We start from the raw sequence: 15,323 nt of genomic DNA, 5'->3' as shown, positions 1-15,323 counted from the left end.
TTTCCCCCCATAAGGAACAATTGAGGTTGCGTCGCCATGTAACCTTAACCTAGAAATGTTTAGTCTGCTGCAAAATTCTATAAACTTAGGGCGGAACCTTTCTATGCCAGTTTTCTGGCGTATAAAAGTCGCTAAAGAGACAAAAAGTTGCAATTTGCGTTGAAAATTGCGACCTTTAACAATTTTTTTTTTTTTGTCGCACTCAGAACTTTGGGAAAATAGGGTGTGGCTTCCCAAAATTTTGGCGGGTCATCGCGGCACCACCAATTTATTATAGTTGTTACCAGATCATGGCAGAAATTATAGTGCACATATACGCCAGTGCCGGGCCCCGTGCCCTACACCCTCCCTGAGCAAACTACCCCCACCTTCCCCATCGGACAATTTAAAAATAATAATTAGAAAAGTATACTCCCCTGACCGCTCGTCGTCTTCCCTCTGGGTCCACCCAGGCTCCTTCAGCATGCTGCGGCTCATAAAAGATCCTGACGTCGGGCAGCATCAGGACGTTGTATCTGACGCAGCACGGATGGTGAGTATACTTTATTTTTTTTCTTTTGTGTCCAATGGGGGATACGAATTCATGGCGCTCAGCCGCGGTTTTTACACCACAATTGTTGCACACGGCCAGCCGAAAGATGCAACGCATTTTATTAAGAGGCGTTTGCCTATTATTAAATATGTCCCTTCTTACTCCAGCGCATTGGTTATTAAGACTGACAATAATTGCTGCAGAAATATGATTGTGTGTGACACAAATTAATTTTCGTAGTGAACTTTCTATCCGAGGAGTCAGATGTTCCAGTATGTTTGTTTATATAACTCTGTTCACCTGGAACGCTCAGCAATTCTGCTGCCGATTTCTCAACCTGCTCCCCAGCTGAATTAACCTGAACTGCATAAAAGAATTCATTTTTAAACTTCTTTTTAGACTCTATTCCTTGATTCAGCCCAGGTTAATGGGGAAATAAATGGTGAAAACAGAGTGTAGTAACCAATATAAGGAATGGGCTACATAGCATGAAATGTTGTGTACTTGAGGAAAAAAATAACAGATATTTATCTTTTATATATAAAAGGATGTTGCAAAATGTATAGCCTCGGTATTCATAACTGAGAGAACATAACACAAATGTATTAACCTGAGAAGACACACTATCTATCCAAGTTTTATCTATACACTACAAATGTTCAAAGGGATTTCATTGGTGACACGGCAGATGTCTAGGTTGTTGTCCAGTTCTGTCCAGACGCGTGCCAGCACAACATTGGATATGGACTCCACTGTTTCAGTGATGCGTTGTCTCAGGTTCTTCAGATAATGTAGCTGCGGGGACAGATACACTGAGTCCTTGATGTAGCCCCACAGAAAGAAGTCGCAGGGTGTTAGATCTGGCGATCTTGGAGACCAGCACAACATTGTTTGCGGACAATCCAACGTTCCGGTAGAGTTTTATTCCGGTATCAGCGAACATCCAAATGGAAATGTGGAGATGCACCATCCTGCTGATGGAGGAAGATCTGCTAAACTGTAAACATAGTCTATCTATGGCATAAGCCATTCCTTTAACATGTCCAGGTAGGAGCGGCCAGTGACCGGATCCTCTGCAAAAAAGAACGTACCGTAGACTTTGCGCCTGCTCATTTCAAAGAACAGGTTTACTTTGGGTGAGTCCTTCATTTGGTGGCACATGATTTTTCTGCGCTCCAAATTCTAACGTTGTGGTCAGTGACCTTCCACTAAGGTGAAAGGTAACCTCATCTCAACACCAGCCTGGCAGTGAATTCGTCCTCTTCCATTAGGCCATGCTAGTCCATGCAAAAGTCACAGCGTTTGTGGCACCTGGAGTTCCATACTAGTCAGTATGGTCGACTTTCCAGGGCTGCGCTCATACACTTCTCGAATCCTGTTCACTCTCTCTCTTCTGAAGTCTTTGGCCCGGGCCAGACTTTTCCCTTGACATAAACACCCAGTTGTTTCGAATTGCTTCACCCAAAGTGATATGCAGTTTCTGTGCGTAGCACATTTACCAAATTTATTCTGAAAGTTTCGCTGTACTGTCACAACAAACGCCATTCTTGCAAGAAGCTTTTTCTTGCTTTGATGTTGCCATCTTATGTCGCTCTATGTAAGCACATTCCAAATTTGTCTCTTGAAAATGAAAGCTGTGCTGTGATTGGTTGCTATGGGCAACTAAGCCAGTTTTGCTTTGATTTTCAGTCACTTTACCACTGACACTTGAACTTCAGGCCTTTACTTTTGCACCCTCCATTTTGAATCCCCCTGTATATAAAAACAAATTACTGTTGTCTGACTGTTCTTTATGCACGGCCAAACGACTGGACCAATCTGCACCAAATTTGGCACAAGTAAATCAGGCACTTTTGAAGGTTTTATACCGGGTTTCAGCTCTCTAGGCTGTTCTTAAAATATCAACAAAAAAATACGGCACCACTGGCTTTCACATCAAGGGTCCTATATCACATCAGATGACCCATGTTAGCCAATAGAAGCTTGCAGGATCTTAATTCACAGTTTTACACCAGGTTCCCATAACAACCCAGTCCGTTTTGCTTTACACCGGGTTTCCATAGTAATCCAGCCATCTTTTTTTACTTGCCGTGAACGGACTGAGCCTATACTGGATTTCAGCATTGTCATAAATTGTACCCCTTACAGAACAGTCATGCCTCCAAAAAAGAGCCCTGCACTTAGACCAGACATGGGCAAACTACGGCCCGCGGGCCACATACGGCCCGTTAGGCTTTTTAATCCGGCCCGCCGAACTTGTCCAAATCATAGTAAAAACCTCCTTTTTTTTCCCCTTTCCCTGCAATGCCCACGTTTTCCCAATAGATGGCGCACTCAAAACACATTGACCGTTGTTAACTCCTTAACGCCGAAGGACGGATATATCCGTCCTCAGCAGCTGCTAGTTCGCGCAGGAGGACGGATATATCCGTCCTGTGATGGCGCGGGTACTGCCAGTGTACCCACGCGATCAGCGGCAGGAGCACGGCTGTTATACACAGCCTGGCTCCTGCTGCAACTGCCGGAATCTAAGCGCGCTCCGATTCCGGCAGTTTAACCCATTAAATGCCGCTGTCAATAGTGACAGCGGCATCTAATGTGTTTGACAGAGGGAGGGAGCTCCCTCTGTCACCCGATCGGCGCCCCCGCAAACAAATCGCGGGTCGCCGTCGGGTTTCCATGACAGCCGGGGGTCTAACAAAGACCCCCAGGTCTGTCTTCCGCAACTGCCTGTTTGGCGATGCCGGAGGCATGACCTAACAGGTTGCCTGTCAGTTTTACACTGACAGGCAATAATGCTTTGGTATACTAAGTATACCAAAGCATTATATATGCGATCGGCACATCGCATAGTGAAGTCCCCTGGTGGGACTTAAAAAAAAAATGTCAATCAGTTAAATAAAGTTTGTTGAAAAAAAATAAAATAATTACAGTCAAAATCAAATAAAACTACTTTTTTTGCCCAAAAAGTGGTTTTATTCAGTAAAAGTGTCAAAACAAATAACACATACACATATATGGTATCCCCGCGATCATAACAACTTGACCAATAAAATGAACACATTAATGAAACCGCCGGATGTACGGCGTCCAAAAAACCCGCAAAAAACAACGGCAAAATTCTCTCTTTTCTCCCATTCCCCCCATAAAAAATAAAATAAAAGTTAATCTATAAGTCCTATGTACCCCAAAATAGTACTAATGAAAACTACGCATTGGCCCGCAAAAATCAAGCCCACATACGGCCACATCGACGGAAAAATAAAAAAATAACGGCTCTTGGAACGCGGCGATGCAAAAACAAGTAATTTTTTTCTAAAAGGGTTTTTATTGTGCAAACATAGGAAAACATATAAAACCTTTACATATTTGGTATCCTCGTAATCGTGCCGACCCGTAGAATAAAGGTAACATGTTATTTATGCTGCATAGTAAAGGGCATAAATTTATAACGTGAAAATTAATGCTGGAATAGCTGCTTATTTTCAATTCTCTCCTAAAATAAAGTTAATAAAAGTTAATCAATATATTGTAAGCATCTAAAAATGGTGCAATTACAAAATACAACTCGTCCCGCAAAAAACAAGCCCTTATACGGCTATGTCGACGTAATAAAAAAAAAGTTACGACTCTTGGAATGCGACCGTGGAAAAACAAAAAATAATCCTTGGTCATTAACGTGCAAAATGGCCCGGTCATTAAGGGGTTAATGTGGCGCGTATTTCTCTTTCACTTTAATTTTCACTTCGTTTCACGTCACCATTAAGCCCTTCGGTTTTCAAAGAGTACAATATCAGCCGTCACTTTGCCACGAAGCATGCAAACTATGCTAGCAAGCAGTCAACACAAGAACGGGCGGCTACTGCTCAGAGGTTGGCAGCTAATTTACAGAGTCAACAGAACTTTTTTCTTGATAAATCACAGTGCGTATGTTATTTTAATCTATTTACATTTCCTCCTCCCAGTATCTGCGAAATAGTATGTAAATGCCATATCTTGCATATTCCTTGAGACAAATTTATTAACTGATAAGGGCTATTTTTCACATTTGAAAGACAGTTAATAAATTGGGTTGTAGTGTTCTTACTGTGCTATGAGGTTTGCACACACTACATTTAATGCTTTAGTATATCCGGCCCAAACACTCCCTCCAAATGCTCCTGGCCCGGCCCCTCTGTCAAATTTTAGAACCCATTGTGGCCCGCGAGTCAAAAAGTTTGCCCACCCCTGACTTAGACGAAAGACACCCGCAGCAAAGCGCGTGACTGCTGCCCGAGCTGCTTCAGTGGGAAACACGGGATAAGTTTATTCACAGTGTTTTATGTTTACAGGTAAAGTTCACATTTGACAGTTCATATATAATGTACATAAAATGTTGCGTAAGGCTGGTTTTACGCCAGGTTCGGTAGTTCTGCTCTCTCTTATATTAAAAGAAATAAAACATCTCCCTGGTGCTGAGATCCATTCCTACTTTCGATAACAAAAAAATGTACAGGACAATTTCTCGTGGTGTGGTGTGCGACCAGCCGAGCTCTGGAAAAACATTACGTTGTTATTTTGCACTGGCCCTCAGTTAAAGCCTGTATTATACCTCTAGTGGTTGTTATTGGAAACAGTCGACAAGCTTGTTGACAGACCCCTTATCAGCTTAGCTGAGCTCCTATGAAGGAGATGGTCTGATCAAATTGCAGTTCATTATGGTTTTGATGTAATCAAGTTCTGCAGTTCAATCGAAAACACTGCTACAATTTTGCGGTAATCGCTGTAATAAACTGCTTTTTGACCACAGAGTCTGAATTTACCCTAATCAGGAGAAACCATAAGTTAGTTCTTGCTACATCATATAACTATATAGCCGAGATCCGCAACCTTATCTAGCTCACAAGCCACTTTCAAATGTCTCAGGTGGTCTTGAGCCACATTGGGTATTTAAAGGGGAAAAGTCTGTTTATGGATATGATGTTAGTCCTATGGGTATATTGTTTGCCAGTAATATGGTTTTAACCATTAAGTGTAAAGTTTGTCATACTATGACATCCATGGTACCACTTGGGCACACAATTACTTAGGGCTGCCACAAGTTGGGGAGCCACATACAGTAGGCCAGAGGTACATATGGCTTACAGTCCACTACTTGAAACTACTACATAGTGACAAATTCCCAGATCCTATATCTGTACACCTAAATGTTGCATTCATAAGTCCTTGTATATCTTATTCTACAACTATGTGTATTAATGTGAATCCCCGTTTCAGCTACACCAGCCTCCACTCTTCTTAGAAGGCTTTCCACTAGAACATGCTGAAAGAATTCACATCCATTCAGTCACAAGTGTGTTAGTGGGTTGGGCACCCATGTTGGCTGATCAGACTTGGCACACAGTCAGAGTTCCAATTTACCCTAAAATGTTGTATGGTGTTGAGGTCAATACTCCGTTTGAGAGAGGCCATTTTCCAAGCCATTTCAGAAAGTTGGAAGCAAATGATTCTTCAGAATGTAATTTTATATGTTAATATTATAATTTATCTTTTTTTGGAACTAAAGAGCCCAGCCCAGACCAGAACAGCCCCAGACCATAATTCGCCCTCCATCGATCTTTGCAGTTGGAGCTATGCATTAAGGCAGGAATTACTCGCCAGACATCCACAGATTCATCAGGTCAGTCTTTCAGATGGTAAAGTTCAATTAATCCCTCTAATAAAAGTAGAACCATTGCTCCAGAGTCCATTGACAGTGTGCTTTACACCTTTAGAGCCAACACTTGGCACTGTGCATGGTGACTCCATGGTTGTGTGTGTGGCTACTCTGCCTTGGAGACAGAATTCAAGGAAATCTTGGTAGCGGGTGCTACAACCTTGAACAGAATATTTGTATGCTCTTAACCACTTGGATGTCCTATCTTTGAGATACAACTTACCAAGAGCAATTCAAGAAGAGCAAATATTTGCCACCATGACTATTTGGAAAGGAGGCATCCTATGACCATGGAAGGTGATTGAGATTACTTGGCTATTTGCACCTAATATCAATGTGGTACGGCTGAAATGGCAGATGAGAAGGGGTCTCCGCATACTTTAGCCGATCATGTTTATCCCCCTTATTGTAATCATTATATTGTATGTACAGTTAAAGTTTGCCCACTTGAGCTGACACGGCTAATTGGCCGCATAGTTTGTATATAGAAGTGGATTTAGAAATGTTTGCACTGTGTGGGATTTGAATGAATGTTCGGCTTTGCAGGTACTTGTGTCTAGGGAAACAAAGGCAGTCGTACATTAATTACCCTGCAAAACACCATGGAAACTTTCCTTGTTTCACTCCTACTGATTCCACAAAATGTCCTCGTAGAGCTTAAGTCATTTTCTAGCCAATTAACGTGGCACCATTTTGAGAAATGCAGTACGAAACAATCGCAAAATAATTGGACGTTGTTCTAGTAAGACAAATGGACCCTAAATGGATTAGTAAAGCCGGTCATATTTATCCCATTTACAGCTCTCTTCACATTAACTAGCACTATGTAGCCTGAACTTATTGCATCTTCTCTACACTAATACTAATTTTAGCTATACTACTATCTATATTACTTTATATTATCATCTTGCTTACTTAGGCCCCATGCACACGACCACATTTTTCATCAGTAATTACGGACCCATTCATTACTATTGGTCACGGACGCCTTTCAGTATTTTTACTGAAGGGTGTCCGTGCTGAATTTTTTTTTATAGAACACGTCCTATTCTTGTCAGTAACTACGGCACAGACTCTCCCACTATATACCGTCCGTAATTACGGCAGCATTGCTATGCAACATGCTGGTGACATCATTTGCATCCCCCCCTCCTTTTTCACGGATCCGTATATACGGATAAAATACGGGTGCCTGTGGATCCGTATTTACGGACAGTATTTCGGGATAGATGACAATACGGTAGTGTGCTTGCGACCGTATTTTCATCTATCCGTAAATACTGTCCGTAAATATAGTCCGTATTCCATTCGTATATACGGATCCGTAAAAAAGGAGGGGGGATGCAAACGAGGTCACCAACATGTTGCATAGCAATGTTTCTGTAAATGCGACCAGTTTACGGATGCGTAGCCATCCGTATTTACGGAAGCACCCATAGGCTTCTATGGGAGAGTCTGTGGCGTAATTACGGACAGGAACCGGACAGGTTCTAGCATATTTTTTAAGCACGGACACCCTTCAGTAAAAATACTGAAAGGTGTCCGTGGCTAATAGAAATGAATGAGTCCGTAATTACGGATTAAATATATACAGTCGTGTGCATGGGGCATGACAGGATTTTCGAGAATCAGACTCATTCTTATATGTATAATGAAAAATGACATCATATTATATAAGTAGAGATACTAATCTATTAATGAATAAGAAAAAGATCAGAAATTAAACTGGAAACGCCTAATCCGTTTTAGATCTGACAGAGAAAACATGGGTTTGTCACCTCTTGGTTCTCCCAATGTTTGACTGAAGCTTTAGGAAAGGACTGGGATTAGATAAAAGGGTTCATCTAAAAAGGGACACTACAATGGGTACTACAAGGGTACTGCTGCAGCTGCCTACTAAATAGAGACAAAGCAGACTAGGTCTTACCTCATTTTTCAAACCAATTATTCACCTCTTAAGTGGTTGTCTCAAAACAATCCCAGTCCATATGCTATAATAGGGAATATGGGCGTAATAGATGGATGTCCCTTGCTTAGGACCACCCTCAAGGAGCCATAACATGGAGCCGATGTGTAAGAGGGTCTCCCATGACCTGGCCTGTTCATGCATTAGATGGATGGCCATTCATTTTAATGGTCACTATGTAATTCTATATCTGAGCTCCAGATGTAGGGGTTAGAGAAGCCAGACCCACGTTGATCTTGAGACCACCCTTTTAACACAAAGGGGAAAGCAGTAAGAGACAAAAGTCAATTCTTCTGCGAAAATTCAAGATCATTTTATATATTGATATTTTCTACTCTTTTGGATTGTGATTCAAGCCTGAACTGGATGAGAGTATGATATCATAAGTGTTGGTTTAGGAGGAGCCATCCCATTGGTTTTAAACGGTTGCATTTTCATAACTTGCCATGTGATGGACCAGGTTCATGTAGATTTATGAAATTTGCTAGAATTTTTAGCTAATTTGGAGATTTCACCACTAGGATCCCTACGGTCTCTGGTCGCTTTAGTCACAATGCCATTGGTCTAGCTTTCCATGCATGCGTACCCTTTCCCCACTGAAAATAATGGGAATTACAGAAAGTAAAAGCACTTAGTGGTTTCTGTTACTATCATTCATCTCAATGGGGAGAGACCCTTCTCACACATTGTGAGCGGGACTGCTGCAGTCATAAAAGTGGGAAATCGTGGTGGGAAAACACCTTTTAGAATATAGTCAAGCGGCAAATTTGTTGCCAAAATTTTGCAGTGTCCCATTCACCTGAATGGGGTATGCAGATATCCATGCACATGCTGCAAATACAACCCCATTCAAATGGAGCAAATTTTCAGATGCAGAAATTTCTGCAACGAATCTGCAGTGTGAATTAACCCTTAAAGTGTAGGTCCAGATATATATACGTGTTTGTGAAGAAGAGTATAACTGGACTGACACTTAAAGGCTATGTCCATATGGGTCATGTTCATCATGATTTTAGAACTATGGCATTTTGAATGTATGTATTGGAGAAAACTCCCTTTTTTTTTTTTTTTTAAAGCTGTTTCCCATGTGTTTCCATGCTCGAATATCCTGAATTTCCAGACAGCCGGGTACCTCAGAGGAAATTCCACATATGCTGACCTTTGAAATTCCTTTTTGAAAAAATGCACTGTAAATGGACATTTGCAAGTTTGATATGGTTAGTGGTTTGCCACTTTATGTATACTATTTCCAAATGTGTTTTTAGACCTAAAAATAATGAATTAGTAAGTTGCCTATTTTTAGAAGTCCTGCAGAGTTTTCGCTATCTGTGAAGCTACGCCTCATTGTTCAAATATCCCCCCCCCCCCGACAGCGCACCGCTCCATCTATATGATTGGCGTGGATAGAACACGGGACAAGCGATGTCCGTCCACAACCCCTGATGTAACCCACTGCGCTTGCGCCAGTTTTCAGACTCTCCAGGACCTGTACAGACGAGTCACGCATGCGCAGTAGGTTTTTTCAGAGTTGATGGACATCCAATGTCAAGTGTCCCTCCATCTGCGGCCTTATTATGGATGGGGCAGCGCGCTGTCTGAGGGAGGAAGTATATGTGAACCAGGAAGCATGGCGTCATAAATAGCGAAAATGCTGCAGAACTACTAAAAAAATAATTATTTATTGGTTGCCTATTTTAGTGTTTAACACACATTTGGAAATGGCATACCTAAAGTGGTCAACCCATTTAAGTCTATCCTATATTTATGTACACATTTCTCATATATGGTAATCAAAACTGCAGCCATCGTTGCAAGTCCTGCCCGAACTTCCTTAAACTTTCTTGACGCGGTTTTTGCTATCTTTTTAAGAACATTTAATCTTCGATCAATAAATGCAGAATATTACCCATCTAATGTTACCCATCTAATATGCAAGAACAATGTTTGGTACATACATATAAATATAATTGTCATATCACACAGTGCCTGTTATATCGCAGGCAGGGACAGAATATACCGCTTTTGAATGTGTTTGTTTTGTAAGTGATGGACAGATGACTCCGTTTTCAGTCTGGGATGATCTGTAATGTTGTATTTGCCTTCGTTGTGGTCTCTAACTGTGGAAAATTTCTTCTTCTCACCAGCACTGGAAACATTAGGTAGAGCTCTGACCAATATAAACATACGAAACATTAAGAAATCGGCATAGAACATCGGTTCTAGAAAAGACATGCTAGTAAAGACAGTTACTGGTTTTATGTAAACTAGAAACTTTCTCTTCACTGACAGTAAACAGATCTTTAAAATATTGAATTATTGAAACACAAATGTAAGTTTGTATAACTTTCCACTACACTATATAAACACACCTGGAAAAATGTCACTTATCAGATATCTCCAGTTTTTCCACTATGTTCATACTCCTATAAATAGGATCTGGATGGATTCTGGAACATTATTATCCATTTTGTCAAATTTCTTTTTATTTTTTTTAGCTGTGTGAATGGTATTTCCTGTCACATTTCTCAACCAAATACCACACATGTTTGTGATTAGATGGTTAACCAGGAACATGGAGAATATTTGGGCCGAGACTGGACTTTCAGACTCTGGTCTCTTTCTCACACTACTTTTTTTTATTTTTCCCGCATTTTAAGTTTCAAGCATTTTTCGGTTGTTTTTTTATTACCTGCATTTTTTTTATTTAGTGTCCTTGTGTACAGATGTAACAATCCTTATCATGACTCTGATAACTTGCTGCAGAGTGATATCGTATCACTTAAGCCATTGAAAAAGTCCAAAAGTTCTTTGCATCGGCTCAGCAACAGCCTGCCAGGAATGGACTTGACTCCAATCCCAGCCGGTAAACCCCACAGATGCTGTGGTCAATAGTGACCGCAGCACCTAAAGGGTTTCAGAGGGAGGGGGCTCCCTCTGTAAGACTGTCGACCCCCTTACAATGTGATCGCAGGGTGCTGATGGGTTGCCATGGCAGCCGCGAGCTTAACAATAGGAAAAATACTATTTATAACGCATGGTAATTCTGCAAAAAACATGTCTTAGTATGGTTACCGTATGTTGGCAGAAAAATAAGAAGGTTATAGCCTTTGGAATTTGGCGCTGAAAAAGCAAAAAATATCTGCTTCCTTAAGGCCCAAAGCAGGTTGCATTAAGGGTTAATGAACTATGCGTCAACTTTTTCTTTGTCTTCTTTATGCAATTACCTGGAATTGATAGACAATTCTGAAACCTTGCAAATACTAAACTGGTCTGAATGTGTAGAAGCCGTGTGAACAGAGGAAATTTATCATAAAGACTAATGAATATGTATAATAATGATGTCGCTGGCAATGGGCCACATTAAGTTTACCAATCTGTAGAGAAAATCTTAATTGAAATCCTCCGAACGACCTCGGCTTTTATAAAACAATGCCGCTAACAAGGGCACAACTGAGTCACAATTTGAATCTCCCTCGACAGCAGATGTCGGGGGACAGAAGGATCAAGAATGTTGGATTTTAATGTGCCCGATCCTTTGTTTTCACTGCAGATAAGCCGGTGCCAGAGGAGCAGTGGTGTATTTCCCACTCCCCTTTGACATAAATACGCACGCTCTGCCCAGCCCACTCAACCGAGTTGAGAGAAATAATTGTTTGCCGAATGAACGTTCGTCAGCCTGTTAATGTGTATGGGAACCAATACTCCGATCATCTTTATGTGATATCTGTTTTTAACCTCTTGGCGACATGTACTGTTAATTTCCGACACCCTGCAATGGTACTTGGCATCCAGTGCCAAACATTTACAGTGTTGTGATTGCAGTGAACAGTGTTTGTGCCTGCATGATCATTTGCGGGAAAGAGGGCTGGCTGAGATTTATATTTGCCGTCCTGTGGCAAAGGCCGTTTAATCTTTTATGATGTTTCAATCATTTGTGATCTCTTTTGTAGCTGATCGGCAGCCCCGGTGATGCCTTTTGCCGTGGCTGATTGTTTTAAAAGACCACTCTGGTCCTAAAAAAGGCCCCAAGGCCTATCCTGTGTCCTGTTAGGGTATGTTCACACGGCAGCCTCCGTTACGCCTGAAATTACGAAGCTGTTTTCAGGAGAAAACCGCTCAGGAATTTCAGTCGTAATGGCATGTGCAGGCGTTTTTCGCTGCGTCCATTACGGACGTAATTGGAGCTGTTTTTCCATGGAGTCAATGGAAAATGGCTCCAATTACATCTCAAGAAGTGACAGGCACTTCTTCTTTGACGCGGGCATCTTTTGACAGCGGCACGTAAAAAAAATGACCGTCGGCACAGAACATCGTAAGACCCATTCAAATGAATGGGCAGATGTTTGCCGACGCTTTGGAGCCACATTTTCGGATCGTAATTCGAGGCTAAAACGCCCGAATTACGTCCGTAAATAGGGTGTGTGAACCCAGCCTTAGACTTGCACTGAGAAACTGACCTCTGGTTTCTACAGCAGATGCTGTAGGATTCAGGGACTCAGAATGGAGCTCACATGACCCCACGATAGCCCGCAATGGAGCGGCTACCCGTGATATACAGCACCAGGTAAGCCGATACACATGACTCAATTGCACTGTATCGCATTTGGGAAGGGGAGGGGGTTGGGTAAAGCCGGATCGCTTCTTCAAGTTTTAATGTAAATGTCCCCCTGTAAGACAAAAAAATTAAGATTTAATTACATAAATAGTTTTAAAATAAACAAAAAAACATGCACCCGGAAAAAGACTAAACACAATTATTTTGAATATAAACCATTTTTATTAAGTTATTAAACATAAAAAATAAACAAAACACTATTTCCTTAACCATTACAACCTGTATGATTAAATTAACATATAATTTAAGGTGATCGGATATTGAACAAAAAGACGATATTGAAATTTTACCACATTATTCCAAAATAAAAAATACCCTCAAACACAAAAAACAAGACCTCACAGCAGCGTCAGCGAAAAAAAACAAAATAAAAAAGTTATGACTTTCTGAATGCAGTGAGGCAAAAACAAAAAAAAATCAGCTGCCTTCTCAAGGCCAAAATGAGCTGCTTCCTTAAGGGGTTAAATGGAAAGTGTATTTCATTTTGTTTCATTAATGATGTAAGTCTGTAGATAAGAAGAAATGTGTATTTGCCTTTTTTTTAAAAAAAATAAAAAATATTTCTATCTTTTTTTTTATAATGTAGATATTTTTAGTTTTAAAAACTTCCCTGCGGTAGCCATATTGGAGTCAGTCTTGCTAATTTTTTTGCATGTCTAGACAGTGCAGCATGATGTGTGTGCTTTATGGCAGCTGAAATGAGTTGGAGTCCATTGACTGAGGCCCCATGCACACGAACGTAAAAACGCCCGTAATTATGGCACGTTTTTACGGGCCCATGGACTTCTATTGGCCACGGGTACCTCCCCGTATGCTTACGGGAAGGTGCCCGTACAGTTGAAAAATATAGAACATGTCCTATTTCAGGCTGTAATTATGGCACGGGCAGGCCCATAGAAGTCTATGGGGCTCCCGTAATTACGGGTGACTACATGTGTGCACCCGTAATTACGGGAGCGTTGCTAGGCGACATCAGTAAATAGTCACTGTCCAGGGTGCTGAAAGAGTTAAACGATCGGCAGTAACTGTTTCAGCACCCGCGACAGTGGCTACCGATCACAATATAGAGCAACCTGTAAAAAAAAAAAAAGACGTTCATACTTACCCAGAACTCCCTGCTTCTTCCTCCAGTCCGCCCTCCTGGGATGACGTTTCAGCCCATGTGCCGCTGCAGCCAATCACAGGCTGCAGCGGTCACATGGACTGCCGCATCATCCAGGGAGGTTGGACTGGATGTCAAGAGAGGGACTTGTCACCAAGACAACGGCCGGGTAAGTATGAATTTCTTTTACTTTTTCTGGGAAAAGGGCTGTCCCCTCTCTCTATCCTGCACTGATAGAGAGAAGGGGCTGCCTATTTACTGCAGTGTAATTTTGCAGCGAAAACGTGCCCGTAAATACGGGTGGAATACGGGTGACAGCGGACCCGTATTTACGGGAGGACAACAATACGTTCGTGTTCATGAGGCCGAATAAGGTGTATTCACACGCTGCGTATTTTAAGTGCGGATTCTGATGTCATAAGTCCTCTTCTTTAAAGGGGATGTCTGGTTTAAGAAAGTGATTCTAGTTAACAGGGTGAAAAAACATGTTCTACAAGGATCACTAGATGTTTATTACAGGACTTAAAGGTCATACAGAGATAATGTTCCCATTGGTACCCCACTTTTCCCCCATGTCAGTAAAGTACATCTTGTGTTCCCCTTAGTATAGAGATTAAATTGCAGAGCAGCAAACTGGGCAATGACCAAGAGGACAGTAATCTCCTCAACCACTAATGAATCCTAGACCAGGTCCACTCAACTGGCCGTGGTCCCAATCCGGACCATGGACGTTATTAGGACGCAGATACACCGCAATAGCTAAGAGAGGCTATTCAATTGTAAGGTCAGTTCCCTGCCTGCTATTCGGTGCACTTTCTGATGAGGTCATTGTGCCGTTTCTGTCATTCCGCTGGAGCAGGCCTGTCCATAAGAGGCCAATGTAGGAGCAGGGACAGGTGGAATTGTGGCTGTGGCACTACCCACAAGGGGCACTGTGTGGCACGATCTACATAGGTCAGATAAGCCTTGGATTTCTGCCGCAGATACAGATCGGATTTGCCTGTGGAGTAATGGTCTTGCGGTGCCTTAAGTATTTGGTTGTGTGAGACACAGAAATATGTGATGGAGGCTCTGATGTTCTATATTTGCCTGAGTGGTAAACGGCTTCAAAGAGTGTCTCCTTCACTGGAAGACCTGGCACATCCATTCATTACATGGACAGCCCATAGATTACAATGGACACTGTGATTTTTACTTCCCCTGCCACTTCAGGGAAACTGAATACAGGCTGCCGATTTCCCCCCCCCCCCCAGATTACGGTTGCGGGACACCATGTGATGAGCTTATTGTCAGTCGACCGTTTTTTTTTTGCAAGAAAGTATAGCCAAATGTAGACCACTCCTTTAATAAAAACGGCAGCATTGTGAGACTAGACATGGACCGCACATCCACCATATATACCAGGATCTAAGC

General features: G+C 41.8%; 1 protein-coding gene across 2 annotated transcripts in view; it reads left to right on the top strand.

The window, feature by feature from the left end:
- Positions 1-15,323, top strand: part of STON1 (stonin 1) — an 80,637-nt gene that overhangs the window by 28,154 nt on the left and 37,160 nt on the right. The window contains exon 2 of one of the 2 annotated variants that reach the window (XM_075863190.1): positions 6,078-6,191. The exons of the other annotated variant lie outside the window; for it this stretch is intronic. The gene's annotated coding sequence lies outside the window, so the exon portion shown is untranslated. The remainder of the gene's footprint in view (positions 1-6,077; positions 6,192-15,323) is intronic. 2 annotated transcript variants of the gene reach the window in all.

This window comes from Rhinoderma darwinii, chromosome 4 (assembly GCF_050947455.1).
Source record: "Rhinoderma darwinii isolate aRhiDar2 chromosome 4, aRhiDar2.hap1, whole genome shotgun sequence".
NCBI lineage: Eukaryota > Metazoa > Chordata > Amphibia > Anura > Rhinodermatidae > Rhinoderma > Rhinoderma darwinii.
Note: the sequence above shows the minus strand (reverse complement) of the source record. Positions and strands in the feature narration are given on the sequence as shown.